Genomic DNA, 12,903 nt, shown 5'->3' with positions numbered 1-12,903 from the left:
TCACCATGCTAATACTTTCATCCGTGACAATTAGAGAGCAAAGGCATTCACAAGGTATGCTGTGGAGTCCCTAAATCTCCATGGGATGCAACACCATTAAACCACCAGAACATCTGGGGTTGTCAAGATTATGAACAGGTTATTTTCCCAAAACATCTCAGCTCTACAGACCCCACTGTTTCTAGTGACCACTAGTGTCTTATTATTTAAAATGTTCACAGATTTTAAGTGCCTTAATAGAACCTAACTTTTTTATAATATCTGTCCCAAGAGCACCTGACCTTCGAGCTGGTTAAATCAGCATTGATACACAAAAGTCAAGTAGCAGAGCCAAAGCTGGAGTTATTGACAGCAGCTGATTTAAAGTGAGGCTAAGATCAGTCCCTGTTATCTGAACAACCCAAGATGTGCCTTGGATAATGTCCAAATATCACCTTATAGGAACATAGACTAGAACTAAAGGGCTTTTGGTTGATACAAATAGCCACCAGAAGGAACCCATTCATATCATGTGAACTTCACTTGTGTGGACTGTATGTTCTGATCCAAAGCCAAACATGACATGAAAGCATAAGAGGACCAATGTAACCATGCAAATGACACAGGAATTAGTGCGGAGTTATTAAAAAATAAAGGAGGGAGCAAATTTGGCAGCTGAATATTACTTACATTGAAACCTATTTGGCTTTACAAGTACAGATACCGCTAAGTTCTGCTGTCATCTTCTCTCACAGGGGCCAGTATGAACATGCTGTCACCGAGTAGGTCTGGACTCTGGATTGCTGTGCCACAGAGTATAGTAGGCAATATGTGAGGATGCCAAAGAAGGTTCTGCTCTCAGATTAAAGAGAAGCTTGTGAACACTTCTACACAATAGAAATTAACTTTGTTTCATTCTTCAAAATTAATGTAAAATTTCAGTAGCATTTGGCAAATATTCTTGGCCTGAAAAGTAGAAGTGAGGAAATGTTTCTTTTTAGAATTTTTAAAAATGAAATACTTAAAGACTTTATGAAGTAATTTCTTGGTTATCCATTATCTTAATTTAATTTTTGAATATTAATTAAAAAGTCAGGACAAAATATATGAACCAGAAGTTGACTGTTTGAGCACTGTTTCTGTAGAAGTAGTCATTCTAAAGGTTCTGGAGTTTGTGGCCTGTGACACGTTTTTGTTGCTTGTAGGCCCTCACCTTTTAGATGAAAGGTGCATGAGACAGGTCATGGTTGTATCTCAGATATACCCATGGTGTGTGCAGAGCTGAGGGCCTTTGAATCTTTCCTACTACCTGTGTGTGAAGCACAAAGCACAGGATTCACATTAGTACGGCAAATACCAAAGAAACATTCAATGTCTGTATATTGAGTCCACATTTTGTGCTTAACATTTTAAACTGCACACTGAATTGCAGATTTTGTGACGGAGGCAGCACTTCAAGATGCTTATTTCAAAAACACAAAGATAGTTTAAAAGCTGTTCACAACCGATTTAGAAAAGAAAGAAACACTCAGGGGACCCTATTTCCATGATAGTTGCACCTTCGTCTAGACTGTCAGCAATGTGATTCTGTCACAGGCTTTTTTTGCAAAAAATACCTCCCTTTGCAGGGGAAATGTTAGATCCCTCTTAAAATCACATGAAAAGAATGTGTTCTTGTAACCTCAGTTTCCAGAATGAGAAGCTAAGGTTGAGCTCTTTGGCTTGCACTAAAGAACCAGTGACTTAATATCTTCTGTTTCAGAGAAGACTCTCCTTTTTTGCTTAATATTCCATGGTCTTGATCATCAGCTCTTTTTTTTTTTTTTTTTTTTTTTTTTTTTCCCTATTACCATAAAGCTCTAGACCATACATCATCAGTGAGGTACATGAATAAAACATTCTGAAGCAATTCTTGCATGTTCCTTGTCCTGTTTTGGTCCCTGTTCATGATGTTGGCTTCAGGCAATAATTTGTTAATGCAGGTGTGTCATGTTTTCTTGTGACTGTACAGACTGGAAAAGTGACTGAATAAAGGGAAGAGGAAATTCTAAGGCTCTAACAGAGACAGGCCTAAAGGTAGGGCTGTGGACTGACAGGGACTATCTTCTTACAGCCATGCCTATAGAAAGAGATTTTTACTTTCAAAGAAGGGAAAAGAGTTATTTCAGTAATTGATTGAAACACAGTGATGTATTCAGTAAAGACAATAGTAATAATAGGGCTAAGGCTGTAGTTTCATGTCTGGGTTATTCTCTTCTAAGCATGGGCAGTTCCACTGCCCTCTCACACTACCTTCCCATGGTGAGGCAGAGCAAGGAATGGATCTGGCACTGTGACAGCAGCACCCTACTCAAATTAATTGGTCTTAATGAGTCCATAAAACCACAGTCGGTGAGATATAAAGATGTCCACTTTTCCTGAGGCTTCTTGAAGGCTGAAACCTCAAGAAGGGTTTAGAGATTGCAGATGGATCTCCAGATGCTGATGGTCTCCTAAATCATTTGTCCCTGTTGCTCATTTGCTCCAAAATCTGTCATCAGCACACTTAGAATCAGGCCCTAAAATTCTACTTTAATCTTTTTGTAGTGAGCTTTGAGGGGCAGACATTTACCTCTTGCAGGAACACAAACTGTTGAAATAAGATAGGAGGAGATATAGAGGGAGAATATCAAAGATACTCGCATTTAAATAAAGCTTATTTTGCAGATGCTAGGGTTAAGGTGCACAACAATCAATACAGCTGACATGTTTTCCTCTAATTGTCATCCTTGTTGTTCTTTTATATCAACCCCACATGCTATGAGAAGTAGTGAAGAGACAATTTCATATCTACTAATTATTATCATGATGTTATTAATTTAGACTAAGGATAATAATAAGATAGGGCATGTGTAGAAAGAATTCATTATGAAATTAATTGCTCTGATTAGGGTCAACAGATAAGGTAAGGTTTATAAAGCATTTCAGAAACAATTAGTTTTGATGGCTATTTGGCATCCTAAGACATGTAAATCTGGAGCATGTATTTTACATTTCTCCCCCCTCCCCATTCATATGCTAAGTCCTCTGATAAAGGCTGCTTGTTCAAAAGAAAATTGAAATCAGTGGATTGAAGCAAAGCTGGATAATGAGGTATTATTGATATATTCTGTAAATGCTTCAATTATTCCTGCCTTCGGTTTTGAAATTATTTCAGAGAAACAAAAAAATAAATAAAAAATCGCTTTTTACAAAGTCAATTTTAATCTCTCCATTGCATTCGTGGTTGTTGTCTTTTCCCCTTAATAGACATGGAAAGGGCTTGATTATAGTTATCTTTCTAAATATACTGTTGCTCTTTGTAATTCCTTTCTCTTGACTCTCGAGGGCTCTCTTACAAAATGGTGCCCCTCAGTTATGTGAAGCACCTGTTCCCAATTCATCTCTGTAAATGAAACTTAACATGGCTTTGTCTCCTTGCATCTTAAATGCACTTTTTTCTTTTCTTTCTTTCTCTCCCCTGAATTCTTAAAGAAAAATCTGACAGGAGCTAGCAGAAATATCCTTAACACAACAGAATGGCTGTTCATTCAAGATGTTCTTTACCACAGAGGTTTGCAGCAGTCTACACTCCTTCTTAATGCAGTTGAGTTTTGGCACTTGATTTCAATGTGATCACACTTGGTCAATCCTGACAGCTTTCAAAGATTCTATCCTAAATACAGCAAATAAACAGTTTAGGTAAGCTAATTGCTTCTGGCCCAACAGCAGTCTGATCTTTGTCTGCTACAACACATGGGCTCTCAGAGGATCATCAATGTAGCTGCCCTGATACTAGATAAATCCATTTTGGTTTTGCTCATGTCCTTCTCTTGCTGTCCAGTCACCCTAGCAATGGAAACAATCAGCTCCTCCATGCAACAAATGTGAAGTCCTCAGGTATTTCTTTAAAAGAAGCAACTATCATTACCTTTATTTTTGCAGATAGGGAAACTGAGGCCGTGAGATGCGTAACTAATGTACACAGAAGTCTAAAGCGCTGCTGGGATACAGCCTGTTTCTCCAGAGCCCTGGCACAGAAAGAACATTAGGGAGCTATGGGTACATGAGCACAGCATATCTAGCTTCCTGGATTCAAGTCCCTGAGAAACACAGGAGGGTGCAATTAGGAAGGGAACCAGAGCTTACTGAAGTCAGTGGAAATCTTTCCAATTATTTCAACAGGAATCTGGCACAAGCCCCTGATGAATCCTCCGGGGCTGCCTGTTGCCTGCTCTGTGTGGCTCATTAACATCAAAATTCATCTTGAGCACTTAGCTCCTCAACTGGCAAGTTTGCAGGTATCTGTGCTTATCTTTCCATTGCAAGCAGCAGCTAATAGAGACAGGATGGAGAAAAGAGTGTAAGAGGGGAGAGATCAGCCATAGCAAGTCAGAAGAGGAAGTAGCTTACAGGAGTGGCAGGACCTCTTGTTCCCTTTTGCCTCTCCCCCAGGAGCCTGACAGAAACGTGACAGCTTTGTGGCAGTCAGTAGAGCAGATATCATTTCTGAGTTTATTTTCTATTGCAAAGATGAGTAGCTTGATACTGTGATTGATCAATGCTCCTAGTGAGTCAATACCCATGCAGTAAATCCCAGGAGGAGCACCAAAACTGCAGTGAGTGACTATGTCTCAGCACAGTGCCAAATTCTCCTTCCCCTCCCATACCAGAAACTCACCAAGCCCATGGAACTGGTACAAGTCGACATCAAAACACCAGAAGCTAGAAGCTGGCTCATTTCAGTCTCAGACATCATCATTGATTATATAGCTCCAGGGGAAAGGTCTAGAAAAAGCCGCACATTTTCTAGAAGAGAAAATAGCATGGACAGTAGTTTTGGAGAGCTGCAGTAATGCAGTACGCTACACCAGGTGATATGCCACTCAAACAATGTCCTGTATCAGAGAAAGCTAGGCTATTTTATGGGTCTGGCATAATGACCAGAAAAGAAAAAAAAAAAAAAAACAACACATTATACAACAGCAGGCAGTCCTGCCGCTCAATACCATGTAATAAAAATCAATTGGATGATCAATAGAATTTTCTGTCCGCCAGGGCTTTGAAGATTCTGATGTCATGTTCTCTGTTATAATTAGCACTTGATGAACTTAAAATGTTTAATGACTGTGAAATTGCATTCCTATAGAGACAATCCACATCTGGAATAACAGCATGCAATTCAGGGGTCTATGGAGTCCCACACCATTAAACACAAAACTTCAAACAGAGTTTCCACGGTGAAAATGGAGCAGGCTCTTTGACGTGCTAACATCAGCTCTGGTCCACTTGCTGTTCAAATCACTGGCATAGCAGACAAACTTCAAAAAGCTCAGGATACGCTTTAAAGCGACTACAGCATTTGCTTGTTTAGGAATGAATGTACTCCCCTGGCAGTAAATGAAGAGAGCCAGACCACCCCTAGCTCAATTTCACCTTCATAATCAGAATGAAGGCAGAATGAGGTATATCACTCTATATACCTACATATATATAGATGTAAGGAGAGAGAAAAACTCATTGACCAATGAGTAGAAAATAAGCTGCTTTGTAATATAGAACAGAAAATAGAATCTTTTGTGGGGAGAAAAAGGAGGAAATGCATTTCAAATGTGATTGACTCCAACAGACAGTTTTGCAAGGCTGAGAATGCAATGGAGGTGTACAGGAAAGTAAATGTTTTCTTCTCCAGAATCAGTATTTTTCACTGTAAGCATTTTTGCCTTGCACACTAAATGAAAGCAGCACTCTTACCAGAGCTGGGGGCACACACTTGAAAGGAAAAGCTGAACTGGCAAAGACAAGGAGAGGCTGTTATTTTCCTTCCCAACTTCAGCATAAATTTGGTCACGAGCTTAATTTAGAACTGGTCCCTTTGTACGACCAGGATAACCTGGACTAATATTTCTAGCTGTGCTATTCGTTACTCATCCTGGCAACTAAAATCCCCAAAGAGAAGACCCATTGTATCAAATGGCTATTTCCAAAAAGCATACACACAAGATAGATCAGGTGGTATCATCAGCCTTGCTTTAAGGGCTAATGCCAATAGAGTATGAATGTGACTTTCAGAAGATATTCACCCTGAGAAGCTGGTAGTTTCAGAATGAGGACCCACAATATGGGAGCACTACATGGCAGGTCAAACTGGCCTAAGCTGACTTTCACTCTACATAATAGTCTTAAAAAACAAACCAAAACCAACAACAAACAAGTCCTGCAAATGGATTTTGTCCTTCTAGGGCTTTTCTGGGCCAGTGTTCATAAACAAAACCCTGGCTTTCTACTGTCATGCAGGGCAGATATTAAAAGAAGCTGGGGCAGAGTCTCAATCAGATCTTTCTCCTTTAATGCTGTCTCCTCAATCATAGAATAAAAATCTCTTCTGTCTTCCTACACCTCCCACCATTGGCCCCAGAATCCAAGGCCACAAAAACATTTGCAAATATCATGATTCCACTCTGACTACATGTGTGTCTGCACAGAAATTCAACAGGGATTTCTGTTTTAAATCTCATACTTGATCTCTTCAGTTTTTAAAATACTGCTATGGAAGGCTTGTCATGAATTTATTGCGAAGAAAGAAAAGTAAAACTGTTAGTACTATGTTACCATTCATTATGTGGACAAGGTTAATGCATGGTAAGATATGAGGGCTGGACATGAATCTATAGGGCTTGATCTCAGATTTCAAGCCGTACTGCTTAAAGGTTTGTCTGTGCTAAACCTCTGCTAGAATTAGCCAAGTCACTACCATTTTTGATCTGTAAGGTCTGAAAGCTAACAGTTCTCTGCCACACAAAAATGCAGTGAAGATCATACATTGCTGAAATAGAATAGTATCTCATATTTAAAGAAACCTGCAAAAATATATATGAATAGGGATTTAAAAACAACAAAAAAAACCCCTTCATATATCACATGAGAAGTACCAGTGTGTATTTTCCGTCTGCTTTTGTAAGGTTCATGTAGAACCTTTTAAAGCTTGGGGTTAAACATTCGACCTTTACTTTGAGCTTTCCCACCTGTGAAGTGTTTCCATAGATACTTAATATATAAGACAACCTGACCTTTGAAGGGTGTTCTATTGAGTTTTCAAATATTATCTGATTGTAACACTTTATCCCTAACCTGTTCGTGGCTTCTGTTTCCTATTACTATGATGAATCTCTAGTTTTCATTCTGTAGAAGCAAGGGGTTTTTCTTCAAACTTTAGTAGCACAGCACTGGAGCCAGCCTTTGCTTCACCAATTCTTTGATCACCCGAGTTCTCACAACAGAACTGCAGCAAAACCATAAGCATTAGAAAAGCATTGTGAATTCAAGTCTCTACTTCTCTTAAAAACCCACCATCCCCCTTTTTTTACTCTTTTTTTCCAGAATAAATGTAGGTGTATTTAGCTGATGTTTGCCACTTCAGCCGCGACAGGCAGCAAGACAGCCTGAAAATATGGCACATCTTTGCTTGGCTATTCCTCAACCTGTTATACAGGTAACAAAGGCCACACCAAATTCCTATGCTGTCCTAAGAGAATATCCTAGAACACAGCCTAGAACATTAGTTACTGATTTACTGCACCTGAGTTGTTGTATTAATCTAAAATGGCTGGATTATAGTTTATATTTCAGGGAAATATCCCAAGTTACAAGAGCTGGAGGAGCTGGGCCATTGACCTCAATGAAGACATGATAATTTACATCAGCCAGAGTAGAAGCTTGGTGGAGCTTTGCTGATTTAAACCACTGGAGGATTTCACCCATTATTGCTGAAAACCTTCCACAAATATGCAATGTTCCCTCTAGTCCCTGTTATCATTGTCTTAAGCAATTACTGCACTACATTCCCAAGAAAGGATATAGCAATATATATTTTAATCTCAAGGTGACTTACTGCCTGTTTTTCCATAACAAGAGATGACTGCTTTACTTCAATAGCTTTTATTAGCTGTGAAAAAAAGAAAAGTCAGTGATCAGATTTTGTAATTGAATAGAGAAGGTAATTTGCACTCCAGTCTTTTTGGAAATGAGGCTTTTTATTAGAAAAAGGAAAAGGTCTGAAAGGAGTAACTGTTTTTCATGCACTGTGGTACATAAAAAAAAGCCACAGAATAGTGGGGGCTGTCCCTTTCTTCCCTTGTGTACTTTTTTCCTGGAGAGAAAACTAGTGCTAAATCCTAGCCAGATCTCTATGGCACTGCCCAGTTACTCTGCTTACTATCTCTCAGGGGTCCTGAATGTGTGCAGCCCTTGTAATTACAGACCTTGTCTTGCACTGACAAAACCAGAAACAGCACAGAGGAAAACAGGAATTAGATTCTGGGAGGAGTGTGTGAAGACAGTGTGAAGACCTGCGTCGTGTTCCAGGCTGTACCTAAGGAGACGTCTTCTCCACATCCTACCTGCCGCCAGCCCACAGGAGCCAGCACTGAAGAAATTATAGAAAAAGACAGTAAATACATCCTTCATTGCTGACACATTTGAGGCAGGGGTACTGCTCCTGCAAAAATCAGATGTCATGAAAAATGAGCACTGTGTACTTTAGCTGTATCTCAGGTGACTGTCTGAAGAAGTAGAAAGCCTCAATTTTAAATAAAAAGCTTTGAATTAAAAATAGTGTCAAGAACTTAATGAATGAGACTGAAATCAGTGGCTCAGAGAGCTATGTTTCCACTTGAGTAGACTGGAAGGTGGTTGAAAGCCCAAAGACCTTTGTTTCACAAAATATAATGTAACAATTTTGACACCCTTTGGTAAATTTTCTAGATAAAGAAAAAAAGCTTGCTTACATGTCGAATTTCCATTTCCATTTCATTATGAAATAGCAATTTCTTTTCATTTGCTTATTAAAATCCAGAATGAAACACAAGTGGAAGGTGAAAATGCCAGTTTTATTTTAGATTTCTTCAAGAAAAAAAAAAAGTAGGCAAGCTGCAGCAGTAGTTAAAAACAGACTCCACTGTCACAAAAAACCCTGCTTATTTCCTGATTAAGGAACAAAAGTAAGAAGTGATATTCTTCATAGACTTTTTTTGAAAAAGAAACTGAAATACTGTTTCCTGACTGCAGGAACATTTTATTAAATTTTATTCAATGGGATAGATTTTCTCACTCACTCAGACTTTTGTTGGCCTTCAGGCCATGCCACATGTCTGGAAAAAACATAATGCCACTGATACATAACTAAAGAAGAACTCACTGGAGCACAGAGTTGAGAATGGTTGAACCAGCCTTGACAGGAGCATAAAAGAAATTGATGACTTGTTGCTCGGAGAAGCCCTACATGGTTGTGTAGGATGGGGATGGCAGGATCAACCGAGATTTCAGATTTTAATCTGTCCTGAATATTGAACAACCAGAAGCTGCAGGACTGTAGCAGAAGAAAGAACTTCTTAAGGAACAACTTCTCATTTGGAAATCCTGGGTCATATCCTTTACTGAGACAGTCAGTTTCTTGAGATTAACAGAGCCCAGGACTGGCCCATCTGGGCTTTTTGTTCATGTTTTCAGAGCATGGGAAATTCAGCAGCAGCAGCTGTCATCAAGCATAGATGAACAAGTTCATTTTAAGCACCTTTTCTGTACATATGACATTCTACAGTTCAAAATCACTTAGGGGACCTTCAAGAGGGGAAGGGAGGATGAACTGTAGATTTTAATAAACTGATGGGTTTTTTGTTTCTGCCTCTACATTATTTGGTTGCTGAGTATATGGCAAGAATAAATTAAGACAGATAACCTAGGGGTAAAATAACTGCATTGCAAAAACAGTTCAAGCCAAGCTTTATTTTTCAATTGGCTAAAGAAGAAGCTTCTTAAACTTAATATGACCTAGAAACTGCACATTCCCCAACAGTCCCAGCAGCCCTAATTAGTTGAAGAAACTGAGCATTTTACCACATAACCTTCAAATCATCTCTTTGAATTCACTCTTTGCCTCTAAATTTCACTGGTTTCCCAAGTGTTTCCTTGTCTCATTTCATACAGCTAATGAAACAACTCAATCAAGGAGCAGGCTTTTATATGTGAGCAGATTCTGTCTGCATTCTAAAGGGCTGAAATTTGAAATAAATTACCACTCTTTGCTTTGTTCCTTAAAGTAAAATGAGTGTCAGCACCACATCCTCTTTCTGACCCATGAATGTTTTTTGTCAGCTACCTCCCTCTTTACTCTCAGAAGAATACTTTCACATCTCAGGAGGAGAAGAGTTTAGGCATGGGAATTCAAAGTGCTTTGTTTCTCATGTACAGATCCTTTTTGAAATGTATAACCCCTCTCCAGCTTTATCTTTTAAGATGGGGTATTTTGCTCTGTACCCTGCAAAAGCTGTTGTGAACAGAATACAGTTCATAGTTGTCAAGGCACTGGTGTTGCTAGATCTAGCACATAAATATAAAAATAAAATTTTATCCAGAGCAGAGGGTCACAGGGGCATCCTGTTCACCAAAGGCCTCCTTTCCTTTTTTTCTTCCAACAGCTGTTCAGAAATTGTCTTTCAGTGACCCTTACCCCAACCTTCCAGGAACAGACCTCTAACCTAAGACATCTAACCTAAATTGATCATAGTGTGATCACATTCCAAATTTTTGGAAATTAACCCACACAGAGGAAGTCTGGAATTTGTGCAGTATTTCTAGAGCTTCTTCTGCCTTTCTCCTTGTTCTCTTTCACTCACTTATTTTCACTGTGACTAATTAGGACAAATAGTTGAAATTGCTATTAGAGTTAATGCCATTGGCAAATCCTCAACTAGGGGAAAAAACTGTTAGAATTTAATCCATTTGAAATCTCAAATCAATAGAATTCAGATGGTTAAAGTGTTCACACCCTATAGGTATCCAATGGCCTTCAAAATTTGGGGTCTAGTTGGCTCAGTCAGCTACCCAGGAATCCTCAGCGGGAATCCTCAGTGTGGTCACTGTTTGCCTCTTTTTCTCACTTTGAACTGACCCTAGTTAAAAACAGGCACTTAGTCAAGAGATTTGTAAGCTTATCTAATCAGTGTTTAGAGGACAGCTGGTGAGTGAAAGAAAATGAAGTCAACTAGTCTTTAAAAGAATTTTTAACACTACTTTTTTTTTTTTTTTCTAAAAATATTCAGCTGAAAGCTTGATTAAAATACAAAAAAGATACTACTGGATTTTCACTAAAACACCCCAATATGTTTTTAAGTTTTTACCTAGTGAGAGATCCACTCACACAACTAACTTGGAACTTTGAGAAAAATGCAATTGATTCCAGTTTTGTGTCAAAGTTCAGTATTGTGCACCTTCCACGACCACTAAAAAATTAAAACCAGTAACATTTAGAATTATCAGGCACTTCATTTACATATCTAACAACCAAACTCTCTTGGAAACCTAGCTCTAACTCAGCAACTCTACAATGCTGAGTTGATGTTCTACCTGGTGGTTAATTAGCAGATCACAAGACAGTTCTGCAGGCCAATGAACTGGTTATACAAATCCAGTGCTTACCTTCCTGTTACCTGGTACCTTTAAGCAAACTAAAAATATTTCTTTAAACATTGTTTCATGATGAGAAAAAATTACCTTGCTGAAACTAACTAATTTTAAACGTATCTATAGTGTAAAGCATCCCTGGTTCAAGGGCACACAGAAATGCATCTCTGTTTCATTCTCATTCTAACTCAGACCAGTTTGGCTTTTCCTGCCTGGGCTTCTGCAAAATGAACCGGGTTTGTCGGGTTTGTCGTTCTCACCCCGGGCTGTTCAGCCCAGGGCCGGGAGCTAGAAGCTGCCATTCCTTCAGGCTGGAAGGAGTGCTGGAGCTGGTGGACTGCTTGCACCACCTAGTGATGCCTGCGGGCTTGAACAGCTCCTCCTTCCTGCCTGAAGCACAGGTGAATCCTGGCTGAGGATGCTGGAGATCTCTGGAAGGAACAAGGGGGAAACAACACTTAAACCACAAATACTGTTACAAGAACTAGCGTCCTCTCCTCAGCATCACCATTTTTCAACTGTTTTTTCTGCTGACATACCATGTAACACTAAGTTAGGTACACCTGCATCACATTTGTATGGCTATCAGATGAACTACACAGGGTTTACAGAGCAGAAGAGAGTGGTACTCGACTGAACTGCAGAAAACAGGATGCAATGGGAAGGGTCAATAATATTTACACTTGCATTTTTCTGTAAATCCCAAGTTTTCAGACAAAATAATTCTAGAGGGTCATTTGTATTCCCCAGAAACAACACCTTCTATATTAAAGAAACTGTTTTCTGTGCAAAACCATTTTCAGCACTTCCTTCATGCTTATCTATGAAGTGACCTTTCTCTAGAGATTTTCCAGGACGCAGCTCATTGCAAGGAGGGAGCAATGTCTACATGGATATATGACTGTTTACAAAGAGCTAAAATGCAGTGGTGTCTAGAGGATAAAAGATTGTTCTTGTTTGTATTGGGTTTGCATGGCAAGGTTTTGGTAGCAGGGGGGCTACAAAGATGGCTTCTGTAAGAAGCTGCCAGAAGCTTCCCCCGTGTCCAGTGGCGCCAACACCAGCCGGCTCCAAGACAGACCGGCCGCTGGCCAAGGCCGAGCCCAGCAGCGATGGTGGCTGCGCCTCTGGGGTAATTTATTTAAGAAGGAGGAAAAAACCTGCACAACAGAAACTGTAGCTGTAGAGAAGAGTGAGAGTATGTGAGAGAAACAACTCTGCAGACACCAAGGTCAGTGAAGAAGGAGGGGGAGGAGGTGCTGCAGGTGCCGGAGCAGAGATTCCCCTGCAGCTGGTGGTGAAGACCGTGGTGAGGCAGGCTGTGCCCTGCAGCACGTGGAGCTCCATGGTGGAGCAGATCTCCACCTGCAGCTCGTGGAGGACCCCACACCAGAGTAGGTGGGTGCCTGAAGGAGGCTGTGACCATATACATGGCTGTTCCCACTT

The sequence above is a fragment of the Tyto alba genome, unplaced genomic scaffold (assembly GCF_018691265.1).
Source record: "Tyto alba isolate M040663 unplaced genomic scaffold, T.alba_DEE_v4.0 Super-Scaffold_23, whole genome shotgun sequence".
Taxonomy (NCBI): Eukaryota; Metazoa; Chordata; class Aves; order Strigiformes; family Tytonidae; genus Tyto; species Tyto alba.
This window is presented reverse-complemented; position numbering follows the sequence as displayed.